The 24,249-nt window shown below is 31.0% G+C and overlaps 1 protein-coding gene across 7 annotated transcripts in view; it reads right to left on the reverse strand.

Annotated features, from left to right (window-relative positions):
- LOC123533786 (glutamate receptor ionotropic, NMDA 2B-like) overlaps positions 1-24,249 on the reverse strand; it is a 271,661-nt gene that overhangs the window by 135,794 nt on the left and 111,618 nt on the right. For 5 of the 7 annotated variants that reach the window (XM_053519528.1, XM_045315655.2, XM_053519527.1 and 2 more), the window contains exon 2: positions 20,422-20,478. The gene's annotated coding sequence lies outside the window, so the exon portion shown is untranslated. Of the gene's footprint in view, positions 1-3,935; positions 4,074-19,216; positions 19,302-20,421; positions 20,479-24,249 lie in introns of those variants that run through there. The other 2 variants (XM_053519529.1, XM_045315657.2) reach the window with 2 other exon arrangements.

A 24,249-nucleotide genomic window follows, 5' to 3' on the forward strand; every position in this document is an offset into this window, starting at 1 on the left:
AACAGCGACAAGTGTGCAACATTATCATCCAATGTATACTAGAAACTTACTCTTTTAAAGCATTAAAATTTATATCTACAAAAATATTACTATCTGTTGTAATAATGACTTGAATGTTGTGTCCTAGTTCATTTTATGCAACACTCAATATATCTCCATTTTATATTTTTTTATAATTACACTGAGGAAACGTATTATTCTTTATTGTTGTGTGCTAAGTGTGTGTCCACAGTTCTTAAGTTCAATCATGTTTACTTCTAAAAACAGGTTCCAATATATTTACATAAGGGAAACACATTTATCGCTTACGTATTAAAATAAAACGTTTCAGATGTGATAGCATAACACTGTTTCTCGTACGTAAGTATTTCCAAAACAAACATCCATTAATATTTTATTCACTTCTGCAGTTATGCAAACATCCATTAGCTTTTATTTTTGTGGATTTTGAGACCAGATATGCACTTATTGAAGAATCTAGAAGTAATTGCTTTTAGATTGAACATTATTAACAGTCTCGATTTTCGATCAAATCCATTAAAATATATAAAGACAGACTAGCATTAAATTTTGCATTAATGGCAGGAAAGCTATTTGAGATGTTTCATTTTAAAAATGCGTGAAATTCGCGGTCCGGTTTATATTTTGTTTTTATAATGTTCTTGTTGCTGGATTTTTGCTCGGATTGATGGAGATAAAAAGACACAGATAATTATAATATAATGTTACCTGCATTAAAGATATATCTCCATATATATTTTGTTTATTTCATGTAGAATTATATTCATTTCTGACTGAAGGCAAACATGTGCTGCAACTGTTTGAAGTAAGGTTTCAAAACGTGTAATTCTTTTTATTTATATCTCTATATTTCGTCTGCTTATATGCATGTACCAGGATGCACTTTTTATATTATTTGTTTATTTGTTTGTAAAAATGCTTTGAGGAGAGCATTTTCCGAAACCCTAACGTGCTACCTTCTCTAAATAAAAAAATCATTATTATTATAATCATCATCGTCATCATCAGGTGAAAAAGAAAATGTAATATGTTGCCTTACTTAGAAGATTTCATTTACAAACGTAAATCAAACAAATGTATGATTTTGGATGAATAACAAACCAATTAAGAAGGTATAATTTCCGAACAATATTGCTATATATGCCTCCTTAATTACTTATATACGTTTTTGATAAGTAGACACACAAATTATGATAAAAGAACTGCTCAGAATGGACACTTGATATACATGTACAAGCATTTTCGCCAGTCTAATAAAAAGGTATAAGAAGAGACAGAAACAATTTGTTACTAAATAACATCCGCATGCCATACTGTTTTGACATATTCATATAGCGCATTTATTATTCCTCTTCAAGTATACAAAATTGATTATTTCTGTATAGTCCCAGAAAGCTCTCTTTTTTATGCAGGATACTCGTCTGAATGATTTGCATGTAGTGTCATTTCGATTTAGGTAACTTGCAATGCATCATGCTGCCATAAGTAATATGTGAATTTACATGTGAACAATACATGTTCTAAAGAAGTTGATGTTTAGAAAAAGCAATTTCGGAAGAAGCAGTACTGGTCTCTTAGAGTTATTCTTTCTTCCACTTTTCCGTATACTGATAAGCATCTAATACAAGTTACAAAATACAAGATTTACACTATTTTACGTAGATTAGCTCATGAGCTATTTCCCGACAAACAAACAGAAAACATAAATTAACAAGAATTAAGCGGCTAAATGAAGATGCGCAAATAGTTAAAACATATTACATCATTTAAGATACAATGATTAGGGACAGATCTATTTACATGACATGGTAGTTTCTGTACTGTTACGTTCCGTAACTCGTACTATTGTTAGTGTTTTGTCATAGGGAACAGATGTCTATCTTTAGTGATGTCTTGCCACAGGGAACAAAAGCCTACTGTTTTTCATCATAAGAAATATATTCCTACATTTATTACTAACGTAATATTTCCTGGGTGCTTTTAAGTAAGTGCGAAATAACTTAAGTTTTGATCACAAAAGGATAAATAATGAAAGCGGGCTCAGCTCAGTTTGTATGCTTTACATCGGGCAAGTTTAAGAACCAGACTGTCTAGGCTAACTTAGCCGGACATGCCTCTTTCTCTCCCTTTCACTGGTCAGATCGCTTTATATGTACACTAGTAGAGGATGCGTGACTGTGTCTGTCTCTCTGTCTCTCTGGCTGGCTGGCTATCTGTCTATCTGTGACTCTGTCTATGTAAAACACCTATGTACATTCAAAATATAAATAACGATAATTTAAGCGCGTTAATTATCTATCATATTACCACTACATTAAGGAAACTGAAGCCATCCTACATTTCTTGGTTCTGTCAATGGTATTTTGTTATGTTCAAACGTGTAAAGTTACCATCTTAGAACTATATATACAAAGAGACATATATTTCAGACATACATTTTGTGGAACAAATTGCTTTCCTTAACATCAATATCTGTATCTTTCTTATCGGCTGTATTTAAAAAAAAAACAGCATCTACTAACAAAAGAGATGAAATTAATCTTAAACATTTTATTGTTATATATCGAAATTAGAATAAATCGCAAGTTATTTCTATCAAGGCTATTTCCATAAAAAAATAGAGCGATTGTGTTTCAAAACGAAAACAAAACTGATAATATATTGATTCATATATATCCGGATAGTATTGACATTGTTGGGAACTTAAACGGTGTGTTGTTTTTGTATCCTGCTGTATTCGCTTTGTTTGATTAAAAAGGCCTTAACAAAATACATATTTTTCGTTTAATAATCAATTTACAAACATTTTGAGAGTTTAGCGAAAACAATTTCATGAAGCGTGATGCACCACCATCACAACGTCGGATCCGAGATGGAAATAATTTGGCTCAATAAAGTAAACAATATGATGGTGGAATAGAAATAATGTGTTTCCATAAAGCAAAAAAATATGAAGGGGAAACAGAAATAATTCCTTTCCATTAAGCAAACAATAACATGAGGAAATAAAACTGTAATTAAATTACATGTATAGGAATTTTCCGAGACTTGCTTTAGAATTCAAGTCCATTGATGAAGATCAAAACTACAGTACTGTTCACACAGTCACTGCATTTTCACTTAACGAAAAGTCCAACGCTCCGTCGATATCTTTGACAATATCTTCCTTATTACTTAGGTATATTTTTTATATTTCTTTTACACGTTTAGAAGCATATGCTACTAATACTGTAGTGAATTTTCAAGAATGTCGAGTGATACTATGATTATCATTTTATTTACGAAATTTTGCTCAAGATATTGGGCCATATCCAGGAAAAGTCAATCAAAACCGTTAATAACCTTGTATATGATATTTGCTTGTTTCAAAAAAACACTACTTGCATGTATATTTTTGTGACATTTTAAAAATAAGTAATGATCGTAAACTCATTGAAATGATGCATTTACACCACTCGATTATGTTGAAATTTTAATATGTTACATTATGTATCAATAATATGTCTTTTTGAAATGTGTTAGAAATTTGATAAATGTACTTTAACAGTTATGAAAGGTATTTCCAAAAAAAACATAGGGGTGTTAAAAGTTTCAGTTACTTAATATACCGTATCGTTATAAATTTCGTGATTTATCAATATGAATTTGTCGTCAATTCTGAATTTATTTTTATTCTTGAAAATGATGTGTTTGTTTACGTTTATGGACCTCTAATCTGATGCCAAAATCAGTTGGTATAATTAATCTTTTAATAAATCTTTTAAATGTACGATATGATCCAGCAAATTTAATTCATGAAATTGTATAGTCGATATAACTTGTCTCAACGAAATAATACGATATTGATACAAGTGATCATTGTCTCATTTTCAATTGTTAATATCATATATATAATATAACATATAAAAGCTTACCTGCTATATTAATCTATCGTAATATTAATTCCGCTAATGTTATAATTATAAATCCGTAAGATCATGCCTTTCATTTACTTACAACGTCACAGAATCACAGAAATAAAATGGTACAGAATAAAAACAGCTGAAAGCAACAGTTTTCTATCGGAAAATGTATGTGTTACAACCATAGCGCTGCTGGCAGGCGTCAGAAGCAGACGAAACTTTCTCTTAGGTTTAACAGAAAGTATTTGAATAACTATGGTCCGCCTTAAGGTATTATGGTTGCTGATTTCTGTCATTTCGTTATGGCATGTTGGCGCGTCCAAAGAGTGCAAACACGTCAAAACGAAAAACTAGCGCGTCAATACGACAAATAATCTACTTGTAGTATTGTCACGCTAGTTTGTCGTTCTGGTGTGTTGGCATGCTGTCAAACGCATACACACGCCGGCAAGACTAATAAGTTCGCCAATGCGACATGTATGATGTATGTCGAATGTCGCGCTTGTTTGTCGTTATTGTATGTTGGCGCATTTCGCAATTATTATAGAATCGGCCACAATAAGTTACCGTGATTCTTGCATAAATATTACAGTTGATGAACATTTGCTTTAAGAACTTGACAGTTCAATAGCAGATGCGCTATGGCGATAGCTATTTTAACGCTTTATAAGACCCTTTTTTAGAGAAAGCTCAACGCGCTGTTTGACATGATCGTGTCTTGTTTTAAGAAAAGAATTAATAATTATCTAAAATAAGCACTCAATTTAACTCACAATATTATTTTTGAAATCAATGAGCCTTCAGTCAAACTCAAATATAACAATTACAAAATGTACATAATGTATATGATAAAAAGTATAAAGCAATTAATACGAACAGGGGAAATGAGGAGATTAATGTATCTGGTTCCAGACGGTCGCTATTTAAGAGCAGCGTTTGATATTGAATTGGCATTTTTCTATATCGATATTCATTTAATGTTACTTCTTCACATGCATATGTAACCCTTCTCTGTGCAATGTATATAAAACTTATTGTATCATCAAAAATTACCGTTAACTTTGTTTATGAAAGTGAGTACAGAGTTTATAAGATTTCCAAAATATAAGTTAAAATGTCTTGTTTTTCACAAATAAATTTCACATATACAAGGGGGGGGGGGGGGGGGCGGAGTGAAATTATGCCCCAAGATGCATCTGAGGTCTTCTTATACCATTAAAGATGTTAAAAGTGTTACGTACAATCCAGCATAAACAAAACTAAACATAGCAAAATAATGCATTATTTGTTTACAAGATTGGAACTGTATTACGTTAAATCTAGTCAAACTGTAAGCTCATTTACTATTTTACTTTGTTGTTTGTCTATAAACGACTACTTTTGTCAAGTCTTTAATACAGAGAACAGCTGAACGCCGTTTTAACGGACGAAATGATAATGTGTTGTTTTATTTTCATTTGTCGTTATCATTATGTTCGTTTTTTATCTTAATGTTGTAAAAGCAAAATGATTTGCAACTGATGTACCTGGGGGGAAAAGGAAACTGCAAACGAAGCCAAGGCAAACCTTATAGCTGCTCTTTAAGTTCGTAAGAGCGAAAGGCAATGCTTAGTTACATTTTCCAACGTTTGAAATAAAAGCTTAAAGGACCTCTAGTAAGCAAGCAAGCAAGCCAGAGGTGCAACAATTCCTATTTCAACCTATTGCAAATGCTACTTCGAAATGAAAATGTAAACAGTGCCTGAATATGTTATCACACATCGTTATAAACAGGAGTAAAAATGATTTAATTGTTTGTAGAATTATGACCTTTTCTTGGACCCGTTATTATGTTTATGTGTTAGATGTATGGAAGTATTATATAATATATATGTATGGAAGTGTCAGCAGGTAGCTTAAGCCTTAGGTAGCGCTGTACCAACAATACAAAAACAGATAAGAATTACCTTAAAAACAAGAAAATGTGTACTATTATGATTTTGTAAGCATTTGCTTTCTCCTTAGTACTGATAAAATATTATTGTTTTCTGTAAATATTGATCAAATTATGGTGCAATGATACGGTTTCATATAATATTCAAAATATGGAAATGACACGCAACATTGTAATTAATTTGAACTGGTGAAACAATTGTTTTACCTTCACATGTTTCTATTTCTGTATTACCAATTAATACTCAGAAAACATGTATTACCTATAAATAATACGTAGACATCTACCCGATTAAACCGAGTTGGCTCAAATGATTTTGGTATATAAGTGAAATATTTTAAAAAAGAATTATTACTGTTACCTCATTCTGTCCATTTATTTTCAGTAACTTAAATAACAGTATTCCATTTGTCAGACACCACGATCCTAAACCCTTGATATATTTACGACAATAGCGACATTAATAACTCTCACTTGAATTTCGGTATCTACTATTTACTTATAGAGAACGCTACAAACCTGTCTATATTTCATTAAGACATGTAAAAATAGTTCCGACACACTCGTTCTTTTTGTATTCAAAGGTTCCTATCACGATGTGATTGTAAAGAAGTGTATCATTTTTGGGATATCAATGCCACTTTTAAACGCGAGAGGTGTTGCACTTTCCATTGGTTCAATCAAACCGAGTCTGATATAACTTTGATTGGTTGCATTCTACGGATCTTCTTTTAGATAAGATTTTATTAAACAATATCTTTTAAGTGGTGTGTCGGAATTGCATCAGGTAGTGGATGTGTTCGAAATATTTACGATTGGTCGTTCACACTTATTCATATTCACTGAGCACTTGAAACATGTTTAACATTTGAATTTTCTTATCAGTTTTGCTTATACAACATATAACATTTGTTTAAATAATAGATATTGCCTATGGAATGATATGAGCCGTGCCATGAGAAAATCAACATAGTGGCTTTGCGACCAGCATGGATCCAGACCAGCCTGCGCATCCGCACAGCCTGGTCAGGATCCATGCTGTTCGCTAACAGTTTCTCAAATTCCAATAGGCTTTAAAAGTGAACAGCATGGAGCCTGACCAGACTGCGCGGATGCGCAGGCTGGTCTGGATCCATGCTGGTCGCACACCCACTATGTTGGTTTTCTCATGGCACGGCTCATATAACGTATAAGAAGACAATTTTATGACTTTTTTATCGGACTTTGTCTAAACAGCAGTAGTTAAGTAGAAATTCTAGTTATTTTTAGGTATTTCATTATGATTATCTCCCAATTTTCCGTGTTTGACAGAAAATGAATTTGAAAAAGAATGATCTGTTGAAATAAAAGATAATGTACATCTTTTAACATATTTCCACTTTAATTTGAACGAGTTTTAATAAAACACATACGGCTTAAGTGGAAACTTAACCAAGGCTTAGATACACAAGCCTAGTGAAAATATAAAAAAAGATAAAATTTTCAAGTAAAGGAATATAAGGAGTTATGGATTTTTCTTTAGTGCTTTTTGGATCTTTGTGGGTTTTTTTTCCTAACGATGAAAACTGAAACGTGAATAGTACATCATTCTAAAGCTATCAAAGAAGAGAACAGAACTTTCTTAAATTCTGAGAATATCTTAGAAATATTGTTCTGGTTGGAAAAAATAATAATAATACTATCAGTTAATTTTAAACACATATCAAGCAGACATTTTTAAAGGAACTAACATATCAACCAACATCAAAATAAATAGACTGTTCAATTTACCTGGTGGTTGCTACAATAATTGTTTCAACGAGCTGTTAGTATAAATTGCTTATTATTATAACTAAGCGTATTAATTTTATTTCCATTAGATAGTTTACAAATTAAGATATATTTCACTGCAAATATAAAAACGCATTTACGATTCAAATGAGAATAGCTATGCACGCCATCGACCATTCCATTTCATTTAAAACTGTCATTCCAGCCAAAGCTATCATTTCTAACGGATTATTTAAGTGCTGTTCTATCATATAAATTGTTAGTACTTCCTTAAGGGACTTTGCTTCCATTTAAAGAAAGAAATGCTGCTGAATTCAATACTTGTACACGCACTGAGACGGCTCTAATTAAAATTGTATTACAAGGTGGTACCCACCAAAGCTGAAATTTCGCTGAAAAAAGGGGCATGGAACGGTCACAGTGATTTTTGGGGCAAAACTGGACATGCAATTGTCATACTGACTTTCTAGGAATAATTTTGAATATGATCATGAAAGTGTAATAAAACCTGTGCTAAATTAAAGGATCCGATATTTGAGATATCATCAAAATATTTTATATCATTTCTGAAAGTTTAACAGTCTGAGCTTTCTGCAGGAACTATGTATATATGGAAAACAAGTTTGTTAATGCATTCATGCACACCGTAACTATCAATAAATTACCTGAAAACCCCAAGGATGATTGATGTAAAGCGAACGAAAGTTGATAATAAGCTGGAAACCTTCAAAACTACACTAAATATTATAACAATAAAATCTTAATTACACTGTGAGCGAAAACAAGCAAAATTTATAGCATTGAAGGAATAGATAAATGTTAAAAATAGTCAAAACATCAGAGTTTCACATGCATAATATAAAGACAGACTTTAATAATCTGATCACAATGACATTTAATTTGGACCAAACTGACTTTATATTTATATCCTGTACGATTTAATGGCAGTAGTCTAGGATCAATGTTTTCTGTTTATACACAAGGAGATATATTTTCATAAAAGTAAACATGGATAACAGTTTTCTGCTGGGCAATTCTCTTCCATCTGTAAATGTTTATTGATATGTCTGTTAGCAAATGTCAAAAACCAGCTTTTGTTATATTTATGTTATGCCTGAATGTTTGTTCTCATTTTATGTTAGCAATTACTTGTCCCATAGGATATTCATACCGAAAATATGACCCATATATTAGACCAAATTTAGTTCCCATACATTAAGCATTAAATTGCTGCAATAATTACTAGTACATTTGCTACATTAATCTTAGCGTGTTGTTTATAATTTTGTTGAGGAACAATGAAGACAGCAACTATAAATCGGATTATCTATAGAACTTATCAAGCTATAACGCATGGCAAGTCAGTTTCACTATGCATAATTATTTAGAATTTAGGAGATTCTTTGAGGAGTCATCAATAAAACAGCAACAGCTGCCAGGATAATTGTTGACGAAACAACTCCAGACAACAACAAAAGTTTAAACGTTTAATTATTTTACTGCTTATACGATGGGGTCGCTCTTATATTTGTTTGTCTGACAGACTATTGGCATTTCGAACCTACTTACGTCTCTTAATCACTTGTAACGACATCGCCTAAAATCCTAAATATGGTTATAATCTTACATTGAGCTGTGGATTGTGAACTGTGAACTGCTTATAATCTCACATTATGGAAATCTGGAAAAAAACATTAATTTTATATGTATACCCTGGTATGTTGTAGGAAAAGTACGAATTTGTACAAGTATAGGTTTCAATATTGTATTTTATACGTAAACACTAGACACTGTTATTTCCTGATTAAGCGTAACCTATATAACGTAATTAACCTTGATAAATTTAGATAAGACTTTACACTTGTGTATAAAAATTATAAAATGAATACATATAAAATATGTGTATGCATTTGACTGTAACCAAAATTTATGTGATTATTTAGCTTAACAGATGATATAATTACGCACTTATTGAAATTATTGTAACATCGTTGGTGTATCTGGGACATTATTCACAAGTGTAGCTGTATAGCATAAAATCCTTGCAATAAAAGAGTAAGACACTTTTAGGTAATAAAGCTTAGCCAGACTAATAAGTCAATAGGCATTGATAATTAGCAGGTGATAGCTCCGAAGGCTGTATATTTCGAATGGTTACAGATCGAGTCCCACGACACTCAAATTATAGTTAATATTGAAATGGCAACATTACTGACATTGAAATCTAAACGTAAACCGTTGACCTTAACCTTTCAGTACATTGTTGCACTTTGTGTTGAATGGGACAGAACTGAAGGAAGTCAGTATTTGAAGCCATCATTTCAAGTTATCTGTTATTGAAATCATGAAATTACATTTAAATTTAGGCAAACTCCCTAGAAATTTGTCCGATGTCCTTTCAAGTAGCGAGAGTCGGCCTCCTTTAAGAAAAAAAGAAAGAATATATCCCAAATATCATCATTAATACGTATATTATCATAAATGATTATCCAATATATTTTATTTATATATGTGCTTTATTAACCTGTTATTAAATGCAAAGCGCAGTTTAATTCTCATCGCAAACTGGCAGCGTGTAAAACAATAAATAGATAAAAAAAGAAAAAGACAAATGGTTTCCTTTAGATCTAATACTTTGAATCTCGTAGTTCTACAATTACTCAAGAATTGAACTCAGAAAAATAAAAGTTTACCTTCAGAAATAAGTAATCCGCTAATTCCTACGTGAAAGACGTGCACGTATACAGCATAAAAGAACTTAATATAAACAGATACTGTAAAATCAGCTATATAGTAACCGCAGCGCTGCTGACAGATGACAGAACCAGGCGACTCTTTCTGGTAGGTTTAACAGCCTTATATAAAGTGTTTAAATAACAATGAACCGCCTTAAGACAGAGACAGAAATCGCGACGGCTAAGCTTTATCATTGACTAGCAAATGCAATTTCCGGTTACAACGTTAGGGTATCATTTTCTTCATTTTTTACTCTTATTTGGAGAAAGCATTCAATAACTGGCCTCGTTATGATCATAACATGGCTGTGTGTATTTACAAAATATACCTTAAATTATTTTTTGAAAGCAATGTACATGTATGTAATTCTAACGTTTGACAGTCATCCGCTGTACAGAAATATAGTGGCTGTCTATATACAAAGCATATCTTAAACAGGTTTCGATCATCTGCGTATAGTTTCTATGTTTTAATTTTGTCTGGATATCTCTATATGAGTTGCCAATAAATAAAAATGTTTGATAAAACCGCCATAATGTCCGGGTTTTAGACAACAAGTGAAAGTATATTGCTATTAACAGTAACTTTAATGTGTGATCTTAAAAATAGATTTGAAACAATGGAAATATAAAGAAATTAACGACAGGGAAAATGAGGAAGGTAATGTATTTGGTTCCAGACTGTCGCTAGTTAACGATTTATACCTAAGTAGCATATTTCCTCCACTGGCACCTAGGTTCGCTTTGCAATATCATATCAATATACAATTGTGTAATTCCTCCACAAGTAATTCTTATTACGTGACCCTGAATGTTGGGAGAAAAAATATTACATCCTATCGCGAAGTATTGTGTATATTTACGTAGGTCGGAAATAAACATAACACAAATTCAAACAGTTGGGTGTATTTTATATGAAACATGAATTTTCGAAGACACTCTTTTTTGTTTCCAACAATGTGAAGTATGATTGCTGTATATTAACTTCTGGCTATTGATATAAACTTTTATGCAATGCTTAAGCATTTATAGCAAATAATACTTTTAATATTTATTATGTATTGAAAATATATGCATAGACAAACATATTTTCAAAATTTGAGTACCGAATTTAAAGCCAATAAAGTATATAAATCGTCCAGACTAATAGTTTCAAACATAAACATATCGAGAAAATATACGGTTCGTATATAATAGCTACTCATTTTTGATATTGAACATATAAAGACAAAATAATTGTTTATAGATACCTGATAATATAATCTGATGTAAACAAAACAAAATAATATATTGTTCTTTCCATTTTTGTTTTTGATGTTCTTTTAAACTGAAATTAATCATCAAAGCAAAAATAGTTTTTAAATGAAATACTGCCACGGTCAAAAGTTTGTTTTAAAAGTTCCTAATAAAAATATATGGACTATAACCAGCTCATCTAAATAAAATAATAAGATATTACCATGTAGATTTTCAAAATCAATCAGAATTTAAATAAGCCCATTCCAGATTTTTCATCCACGAGTTCTAATCAAAACGTTCATTTTCATTAATTTTTTGTCAAAAAATGAAGATAAACCTATCAAAATTTTCTATATAAAGTTCACAGATGAAAACAAAATAAAACGAGTTTGAAAAATGTGACTATTAGGGTATGAACACACCATCTGATGACCACGTGTACAACTATTAGCCCAAAGTCTTAACAACTCGGCCATAGAGGTTTATCATGTATATTGAGGTTCAATATTTCTTTTTTTAATTATCTAATACTATCACTGGCAATCGAAGAGAAGGAATTCTGTTATGGACGGAATATCTGACAGTCATAATTATTACTTTTTTAGTTATTTTCCTTATAGTTTTGTAAGCAGAGGAGAAATCCTAGTTATTGACAGACTATCTGATATTGTATGTTCGTTTCCTTCATTCTGTTCGAATCTTTAACAAACTCTTTTAACTAACCAAATATTTCTAGAAATTATGTGTTATAATTCCAACTTTATATTTTTTAGAATTCTTTTTTGAAATTGAAATAAACATGTGACTTTTAAGGACACGTCACGGCTGAGATAGTTTAGCATTACTGCAATACGCAATCGGTATTAAATTTGTGTTTCCAATGCATGTGCTCATTAGATAAATCCTCAATATCTATGTGAAAATAAGGGATGTGTTTTGTATGATTGTCACACTGTGAGTTGCTATAATTAGTGACAAATGACTGAAACAATAGGAATTCTTACGTGATTTAAATAGACAAAACGACAGTAAGGTAACAATATATTCTTTTATTGTTTTAATTTATGAGTTGTAAGCTACAATATAGAAGACCCAATTTTAAGAAAATCAAACTGGAAGTTAGAAATAACGGATTTTTTAATTAGGTTAAGAGTCATCATACACCTGTCAAAATTTGTCATTAGTTTTCACGAGCAAATTACTTTTATCTCTCCATTCTGCAAATGCATTATTTTTGTATGTATCTTGGTAGGACATTGTAGTGTGTAACTTACATTACATTCCACATTAATATTTGTGCTTGAAATTGCTTTGTTTAGCTCACCGAAGTCACGTAGGAATTTCTAATGTTTTAGTTTAATGTCTGTAATAATGGTACCAAATCTCAATATTAAGATATAAGAATTGTTCCTTTCTGGCGCAAAAAGGAAACTATTTCGTTGAATCCTGGAAAAAACTGAATAGTTTTGTTTTTTTATCATTCACTGGAAATTCAAAACGTGATACCACCTTAAGTATATATTATTTCACATCACTATAAACCGAAATAATCATACTCGATAACCTATTATAAAGTCTAAAGCGATACTGTGACAAAAACCCAACAAGTAGATAAAAATGCTGATTCATAAGTGATATGTACACACGTCTTCTTACATTTCTATCAACGACCTTTTTTACGTTTAACAAAATGTAACTTCATGTAGACAGAATACAGATCCAATGCTGTAATCTATTCATTTATTTCAAACCATTCGATGTGATGATATTTACAAAAAAAAGCTCGAGGAATTTGAAAATTAAAAATGTCCGTAGACTAATCTTCTGTCCCTTAAAATGATTTGTAAACAAAAATTATTGTTTAACATGTAAAAGTACCATATGAAATAGAGTAGTTCAATATTTCTAGTAATTACTGTAATTCTTCGTTCAACGAACTATCAAATATCTTCGAGTAATTTGGAACTTAAGATATTTTGCAAGTTTCTATATATTTCACTGTTATTACTGAATTGCATGCACTACACAGACCGAGATATTTAGAGAGGCTACAGGCCATTTCTCCTTGTTTAATACTGTTTATAATTCCACACAGCGCTATAAATTTTAACGGGTTATTTAAATGCTTTTCCATGATAAAGTGTTTCAGCATCTCCTCAAGGGATATCGTTTATAACAGAAGAAAGAAACACCACTATCTGAGTTTGGTTGATAATGGAAAGAATAAAGAGTAGGATTTTCTTATTATCACACATAGTTTGATATAAACATATTTTTGAAATGGTATAAAACTTTAAGGAAAAAGTTGGGTTTAAAAAATTTGGTGACGCTGGCGCGACGAAAAATTTGTTTGAATCCATTTTTTTTCAAATCAAGCCAGCGAATAATTAAACACATGATCCTATCTTTATTGGCAGACTGTTCACGGTATATTCTGAAGCTATGAAAGTTGTGTTTCAATCAAATTCTACATAACTGTAGAAACACTTTTACCTAAAAAATGCAGATCTACCTCATGTGTACGATATGTATACAAGATTTATTATATTGGCAAAACTATTTTTGTAACATTTGTGCAAGCTAAGAAATTAGGCAACAAAGCCAAATACTACTGCGGTAGTTATGTTTGTTAATTGTACACGTGCAATGTACCTATTATTAAATTACCTGAAAAGCCAAAGAATGATTTACATTCTGGCAAAAGAAAGTTGATAATTAACAGGAAACGTTTAGACTACCGTTTAAACAACAACTCTAAATAACATTAGAAATCTTAATTGTACTTCATAACAACATTAGAAACCTTAATTGTACTTCATAACAGTGTACATTACATTTTACTTCTCTGTAACGTTAAGGATGTTAGTAATAAAAATATTAGGTGGGTGAAAATAATTAGAGGATACGCAATGAATGTATTTTCACCGTTTATTGAACGAGTTGAATGAAATGATGTGATTTGAGTCGTATAGCGAGAACCATGCCATTTTATTCAAAGAATTCAAAATCTTCTGCACTGATAATACACTTGTATCACAACATATTCGGAAGAAAACGAAAACACATCTGATCACCGATTCTATATACAAGTATGATATAGGCAATAGTAATTAGTCATTTTAATTGGCGAAATTTCATCTTTTGTACGACTTTCAAAATAAATTAGCAATATAATACGTATAATACTTTAATAATGTATTTGCTGCTTATATTGTATTTATAAAACCTGAAAGAAAGAATTTTCATGTTACATGTAATCCAACAGAATGAATCCAAGCCCTGTCTGAATTAATGATAACCACAGATAACCAAATTTACTAAATTTAAACATATGTAAATTGTTTTTGTTTTTTTTTTTTTGTTTTGTTTTTTTTTAATTCTCTTTCATCGGCTGATATTCAATGAAATGTCTGCTATAAAATGTTTTTATTGTGCTTGAATGTTATTTTTTTCCTAATTTTTTTTTCAAAATTTCACGTCTATTAAAACAGTCCCACATTGTTTTATGTTAGCAATTAATAATCCCTTGCGATCTCACAACGAAAGATAAGGTTAATATATATATTGCTCTAATCTAACATCATATAATGGTTCTCGGATATAAGATATTTCAAATTGTCACTTTTATTATCAATAAATATTCCATATTTTTATGCTCCCCGAAGTGGGGGGAGCATATGGTCGCCATCTTGTCCGTCCGACCGCCCATCCGTCCGTCCGTCCGTCCGTCCGGAGGATAACTCAAAAGGTATTAAAGGGTACCAAATTGCAACTTTATACAATGATAGACCTCATTGAGAGAAACTGCAGTAATTATTAGGAACTCCTCTTGGGTTCGTTCAATAACGCAGTGATCTGCAAGGATATTATTGTTGAAGAAAGAGAATACAAAACTAGAAAACACATGTTATCTGTGTTACAGCTTATGATGACGGAGTTGTTCCTACACATGTACTAACAATCCTACTTTACGTGTAGTGGTAATATTACTAATATGTTGTCAGTAAAGAAGCTAAATAGAGTTATGATTTGAATTTGCAAATATTTTATTTAATGCCGGAATAATATGTAGCCCATTTATTTTATGTGATTTATTTTTGTTGGCTAAAGGAAATAAGAATTAGTATATTATTTATGTTAATCAATACATCAAATGAATGTGTAAATAATTACAATATCATTTTACATTGGCATTTTCTAATCTCAACTTAATCCATACTGATATATACATTGATGAGTTTACATAAGATAATACCCTTGGTAGTATTCATCATGCTATTTTTCCTGTCAATATGTAGAAGTCACTTTCAGCGTCATGCATTAAGCGTTAAATACATTAGTTTTAGTTTGAAATGCACTATTGCAATACGGTATATTCATACCGGTACTTTTACATACAAAACAGAGCGAAAATCAGGAATACATTGATATTTTATATTAAACATTCTAACATACTGGATCCAGGTTGTCATTAGAAGTCAACCAGTAAAGATAAATATTTCTGTTTTACATCATAATTACAAAGCGGACATCGTTTCTACATATAATTCTATTGATAAATACTGCTATGAACTATTTACATCACTTTCATTTTAGTTCTTATTGACAATTTCAAAACAAATTAATTTTGACATTACAGTTCAGGGTTCTCCCATTTCCAATTATATACTGGAAAATAAACTTAAATAAATTTACGATGAAATACCTCTAATATTCGCTACCCTGACGAGCTTGAAATGTATTTAAAAATGTATTCTTTCAATAAAAATCGTTAGAAATCTCAAAGAAAAACAAACATACTCGTTACATTTATTACATCCTTTAACACGTACAAAATCATAGTGCTTTTAGAAATCATTTTAATAATGAAATGCAATGAATAACTGACTGGATTAAACTGAGGCTATCTAAGGCTATCTAAGACTGTAAGAAGGACAGTGTTTTATTATTGCATAGAACAGATTGCAATTCATTTTGCATCTTCTCGTATTCACGATACTTTGTTCTTCCCGGTAACACTGCAGAGCCAGTAATTTACTCTTATGAAACGAGACAGTTCGGTTAATCAACATTATTTTGAAAGTTAAAAATGCTTGCATCCTCAAATAACATACGTTTAACTAATTATCTCCCTCTGTTGTGATAGTTTGTTGCCAGACTGCAAGGCGATGTATAGCAAATTTGCAGCTGCAATGAGAAAACTCGCGTGAATCTCCATACGATCTCAAGCATTCGTACGTAAAGGTAATGGAATTGTAAGTATACTAATATTTTAGGTTTAGTTACCGGCGTATATTGTTAGCAATTCCCAGATAAATGATATTTACCTTCCCCTAATTTCATCAGTTTTAGAATTCATAGACTGTACAGTGCATTTAAAATGGTAACATCTTGATCAAAGTTCGTTTCAATAAACAAAACATTTATTTGTGAATGCTACTTTATTTTCAAGAATTAGACTGAATTAAAGTAAAAGACGCTTAATTACATTCATTTATCAAAATATTTGTGTGCTATGTCAGAAGCTAAGTAGCATTTATTGCATGAAGGAGTTTTTTAATGAAAAGTCTGAACAAAAATAAGGTTACTCTCGTTGTGAATTTATATTTATCTGTCTCAATTCAGAAAATATATTTCTAGCCAAAATATTCTTTCTGCGAATCGCCGGACAAACTTAATTTTGACAATAACCTGATATTCTCTATGAAAGTTATACTGTGCTGTTTATTTCAGATAATGTAAAATACCAACTTCTCTATGTGTGTGTTTGTGTGTTTGTTCCAAAAAGACCTTTCGGGATCATAGAGTTCATTAAATATTTGAATATTAGAGTTCCGTTTACGCCGGTGCTAGGAGGATGTGAGGGATGTTGCTCTTTCTATTACCTGCCATGAACAGAATCAAGCAAACTGGGTGTGCTATATATTTGTCTGGTTGTCTTCTATCGTTCGAAACGTTCTTTTACTTCTGCTATAGACGTAAGTATTTATATCTTTACCATGGAAACACCTTTTTATGGTAGTGCATGATATGTATGTTTGTTGCTGCAAAGTTTCATCGTAATTCCTCCCAGATATATTAATACAAGTGAAATACATTTATCTTCCGCAAAACACCTCACAAATTAAAGACGCTTTTGATTTGATAGCAGAAGTTAGTGTTTCTAACGTTAAGTGTTTACAATACAAGTACCCAAAAGTGGTTTATAATTATGCAAGGAAAATGAAAGTTGTAATAAAATGTCTCTGTTTTTCTATGAAATCCATAAAAATATGCAATGACAGATTGATATTTGCAAAACAAAATGGCACGAAAACTATTAATTTAACTTTATGTTGGATGTTTCAGTTTAAATATTTGTGGAACTTGCGGTCTAATTTGTAAACAATCTTTTCAGTTGCTCAAACATTTTTGCAGACCCTTCCACGGAGACAATGGGAATATGTTAAAAATATATGATTACCCTCATAATTATATGAAAATGTGTCGCTTTATGTATATCTCTACATTTTAGAGTGACAACATAAATGTGTACGCCATTTTTGCAGGAAACTGTTTGATGCTAAAAAGAGAAATCATGTATTTTCTCAAATTTACGATTTAACGGAGACGATTGTAATTACGTAAACTTTATTTAGATACCGTCACATAAAATTGCTTCATATATGTATATATCGTGTGTATTGAAAATATATATTTTGTATACATTCCATACATGTACTAAATGTTTTGGTTAGTTGTTTTAAAAATTGCATGATATGTAATGACAATGTAACATTTCAGGACAAAATTACCTTTCAGGACAATTTACGAGCTGTAAATCTCTCATTTATTACTTATATGTATTTGTGGTAAGTATATACAAAACTTTTATTAACAGTTGTACAATCTGAAAACTAAAGTATCAAGGACTTTTACAAAAAAAAATCGGAAAAGCTTAATCTCTAATTATTGCAATGAAGTGGAGAAATCAACGTACTGTTTTCCTATGTAAAGCCCGTGGCATTTAATACAAAGCAGTTGTCATGACTTTATCATAAGAATCATATATCTAAATTGTTTACTTCTGTTGTCCATGCTGTGGCAAGAAATTAGGCTTTTCAATGGCTATATTAACTAAATGACCGCCGACCATTGAAATATATTGATTAAAGTCAGCTAGTAGCATTTGTTTTCAATGACAAAACAGTTGCAGGAATAATGACAATGTACGAAAAAAATACAGAAACTGTATAAAACGTTTACGCTTACAGATGCTGTTAAAGTTTTACAAGTTAGAAACGTCCGATTTTATAGTTTACATTAAAATAAAGAAAACTGGCCTCCATTCGCGAAACAATGTGATAATAAATTAGAAAGAATATGTTAAGCAAGAAATATGACGATATAATAGATAATATGTCGTGAAATAGCTTTATTTATATTTCTATAATATGTTTCTGTTACTGGATGCCCAAATCAGCTAGTACACACTTAAATATTATAAATAATGACGGGCAAAAATGAATACCTTGTCCAAAACCTAAGCCCATAAAACCAAGCAGTAAATTTTACTATACTTTGCTTTTACAGCGATAAACTTCCAGGAAGTTTATCAAAAAATATAAAAAGTTTACCTTCAATTATAAGTAATTATCATTTCAATTCCGCTTATTATAAAACAATTCATTCACGAACATCATTCATTTCTTCTGCTTGCATCAATACAATGTTAAATAGCACAATGTATACAGCTGAAAGTAACAACATAATATTGGAAAACACATTACTGGTATAAGAACATCAGCAACACTGATAGATGGCAGAATCAGACAACTGTGTCTTGAAGGTTTTACAGCCTTAAACAAATGGGATCCACCAAAAGACGGAGACAAAAACAATATCTCAATAGGCTGCCAGTTGTAATGATAACGAATTGACCGTGTTCGCTTATAAAACTTACGTTAAATTCTAATGGAAGTAATCAGTGTATTTTAAACATACGATGATTACAAAATGTACAGACATTTGTAAGATATACTTTAAAACAGAACCCACCAAAAGTCAAAGGTTTAAATATTCAAGTAAGAGCATGTTGCATCTTGAAAATAGATTTGGACATACCGTAAATACATGTATAACGAAATAATATCAACAGGGAAAATAAGGAAGTAGTTATTTTGCTGAGGACGGTCGCTTTTTAAGAAATAGCAGCATAGTTCTAGATTCGCCTTTCCTTTGTGGTATAGCTTGTTAACATAAAAGTGTTAAATTCCTCTACATGCAATATAAATATGATATAACATGGAACCATCGAAAATATTTAAATAGATAGATCGGTAAGTAGGATTCAAAAAGATGGATGTGTTTTATTCTAAACGTGCGTTTTCATTCCCCGTTCTCTTAAATTTAGTTAAGCTGTGCAATAGCTTCGGACAACTGAAATAATTTCTGTATTATGTCTTAAAGTTAATTTGCTACTATCATTCTCCCGTTGTTTTCCTCAATTCTTTCAGTCTGTGAGGAGCAATCCAAGATTTGTCGAAAATATAATTTGTTTTCTTTTTTTATTAAAGACGATTATCTACTTGTTAAAAACTCTGAATACAAAGTAATTTGTAAATAATGTAACATGGAAAAATGAAATTAAATTGAAGCATCCGAGTTACATGTTCGAAAGAAAATAAATCATTATATAATACAAACGTCTAAACAAAAGGTTTTAACCACATACCTCTTGAAATTAGTTACATTGTTGTGAATGACTCTTCGAAATTAACATATACATGTGCAGCTGTCTGAGAACATTATTACTTATCAATATAAACTGAAATAAACATACCCGGTATAGTTTTTACAGTAGTGACCATTTCTTGAACCAGTTGTTACAGGAAGAACTCTGCAAATGACAAGAGAGAACCTATCATTAAAGCATAACATATTAATATGCCAATAACACACGAAGCGGATAAAGACATGCTGTGAAAGTACGAAAGAGTCTGTCAATCTATTTGTACTATTGGATTTTGTTATCATTGTGATCGTCATTTTAACTGACGTATACGGCAAAATATCTTTTAAAATATTAATTCATAAATAGAGGATATTACATAAGTGTCTTTTCATACTGAATTTATTAAACGAATTGAATAAAATAATAAAAAATGCGAGGCTCTGCCTAGAATTTTATCAATTTTATACAACAAGTTTAATAAATTCGATGTGAGAAGTCACAAATGTAATGTTCTTTTTATCAAATGTTAGCCTTTCCTGTCGAAACATCAAAAATTCTACTTTCTTTTGCTATATAAACCGGTCATTTTGACCAACGTTTCCAATACTATAAACGACGTCGACGTCAAAGCTTTATTACACTAGTGCATTATTATTTTTATTTAATGACTTTATTACACTCCCGCGACGTCAAACATGTGATAAAAGATATTAATTCATTATAATACGTGTATCCATAAATGATTTGTTTTCGTAAGCAAATCGATTATTAATTTTCAGGCCCGGATCCAGGGCCGAGGGCCCCTCCCCCCCCCCCCCCCCCCCCCCCCCCCCCCACACACACAGTCAAAAATTCTGGATCCGGGCCTGAGTTTTTGCCAATGAAATGTTAGTGTTTATATTTCTGAATCAAATAATTTATATACATTGAATCATTTTAAATACAACATAGGCAAAACAAACTAGTGGTGTATTTATTTATATTTTAGAGCTATTAAAACCGTCGAGGTTTACAACTGAAAATAAAAACACAAAAAATCACATACTAGTATTTGATAAAAGATTAAGATTCGATACCTCGAAACATTCTTAAAACCGTAAACAAATATTATGTCCCATTAAATACTGCATAAGATCAATATTTTTTGTACCTTAAAACCTAAGCATCATGTGAAATAGAGTAGTATACATTTTCCGGTGATTGTTGCAACATTCTTCTATACGAACTGTCAAAATATTTTTTAATACTTATTTCAGTTATTTTAAATTTTATATTTTACAAATTGTTATATTTTGCACTGTAATTACTGAATTACATGCAAAATAAAAACAAAGATATATATGCAGGGTACCTGCCAGTATTTCCTCTTTGATTAACACTATTTGTTATTTCATATTTGGAAACAAAAAGCCCTGTGAGATCACCTCGTTCACAGTCGTTTTTTAACATTGTAAGCGACACAACCAAGACCTCCCTTAGAACTAGACAGAGCATTTTATGACATCTTAATGCATTTATTACAGCGTAATTTCAAGAATTGTCATTCTAATATGACTAGCAATGCTTAAATCATCACAACGATATTATGTTGAAGTCACGCCGACGTGATATTTAGCGCCATGTGTATGCATCTAGAAAAAGCGCTTTCAAATTTGATTAAATACTTTACTTAATAGCACGTTTAAAACGAAATGTCACATTTCACAACTCTTTCGATTAATTTACACCCATGCTGAGTTGGCTATTTGCTTTGCAGAATAATCCGCCGTCATATTTGCCAAAACTGAATCCTTTCGCAAGACATATTACCATTTCGGGTCCTGGCGTATATAAACAAATGAGCGTGACGACATACCATTTGGCGCAATGTATGCGCGAACAAACAGTTCCATAATCTGTGTCTAATTTTTAGAATAAAAACATATTAGAATCGAAATAAGTGATAGCAAAACAGTCTTTGAACACTGTATAACACTCGGGCGGTTATACGTCATTCGAAATAGTTTCACTCGGACTGCGCCCTCGCTAAATTATTTACGTCTGACGTATAACGGTCAATCGTATATAATCACTGTTTTGCTATAACTTCTTTTTTCATTTGAATTAATTTAACCAAGTTAAGCAAATGATTGAATCATCGAAATCATTTTCTCAATATTTCTAAACATCTACCCCGCCATAACAGTGTTATTTGAACGTTTTTCTGTACATTCATTCAAGCAAAACAAAATTTTCCTTATTACAATCAGTAAATAAATTGGAGCGTCTTTTCGTGCTGGATTCATTTAACAAGTAAAAATAAAAGTGATATATGAGTTATCTCTTTTTGCAGATATTCACCTTCAGTGTAACATATTTTGTATCATATAAATTCAACGTATAAAATTTTTGGCATTCAGTTAGGGCATTCAATAAAGAATACAATTTTGTGCGATCAAAAAATAAACGTGTGTTATAAAAATAACCACCACGGGAAGTGACGATCCTTCTTCCCGTACAAAATCGTGTGTTAACTATCATGGAATAATAGTAAGTCCCATGAAAAAACTCTTTTTACTTTACCATTTGTATCGTTTCATCACCAAAAAGACACGATGGATTACCATCTATATGTTTGTCATTTACAACTGTTGCTACGAAAACAGTAAAATCACATATATATAGTTTTTATAGGAACATTTGTTTTGCAAACAGTTTGTCCTGCCAAACAATTGTGTATGTATGAAAATTGTCTAAGATGGGAGACGTTACTAATACTTCACCTATTTGTGTCTAAATAAAAATCGGGTAATCAAAATATCTTAAGTTGAAAGTGTTATTTTTTTATCTTCAATACATTTTACATTTTGGCTATAACTGATACCTTATGAACGGTTATTTTAATTTCAAGGTATGGCATTTTTATTTATGTTTCTAAATGTAACCTAAATTATATAATTAAAAGAACTGTGAGCACAACGTCATACTAAGGCAAATCTTCTGCAATGCAATGTACAAATTAATTTGTTGAGTTATAGTAATAAGACAATGCATTATAATACCATCAAAGAGGAAATTATTTGTCGATGATTGTTTTATTATTTGTTCGTTTCTCGTTCCACTGGGATACTTGATAAAGCATGTTATTATCCTTATTCTACACAAGATATATGTATATGCAATGTATCGATGTTTTAAGTGATTATTGTAAGACATGGAGAATGAAAGTTAACACCTCTAAGACAAAAGTTATGATTTTTAGAAAAGGTGGTACATTATCAAGAAATATTGAATTCTTTTACGATGGTGAGCCAATTGAAATAGTAAATACATTTTCCTATTTAGGAATTGTATTTACGTGTGGTGGATCACTTAGCACAGCTCAGAATACATTGTCAGGCCAAGCCCAAAAAGCAATTTTTAGATTAAATAAATATTTATACAAGTTTATATATATTTCTCCTAAGCACAAACTAGATTTATCTGATAAATTGGTGACACCTATCTTAAATTATTGTAGTGAAGTATGTGGTATGTACATCTTCAATTTTGTAAGATATTGTAAGGTGTCAAGAAAACGACACAAAATGATTTTATTTATGGTGAACTCGGTAGAACAAAATATAAATGTATCCATTATTACGATGTTATTAAGTATTGGATAAAAATTCTACATGCAAAAGAAAACAAATATGTATATCGAGTTTATAATATGCTAAAACATGATTATGAAGATAACCCGAATCGGGTAAACTAGTGCTCTTCAGTAAGAAATTTGTTATGTACATTAGGTTTTTATGACGATTGGCTCCAACAAAATGTTGGTAATGTTGATCTATTTTTACATGTAGTGAAACAAAGAATAAGAGATCAGTTTGTTCAAAACTGGAATAGTAGAATTAATGACTCGAGTAGAGCTTTATTCTATAGGAACATTGCATCTTTTCAATTTCAGCC

The sequence above is a fragment of the Mercenaria mercenaria genome, chromosome 12 (assembly GCF_021730395.1).
Source record: "Mercenaria mercenaria strain notata chromosome 12, MADL_Memer_1, whole genome shotgun sequence".
Lineage (NCBI taxonomy): Eukaryota > Metazoa > Mollusca > Bivalvia > Venerida > Veneridae > Mercenaria > Mercenaria mercenaria.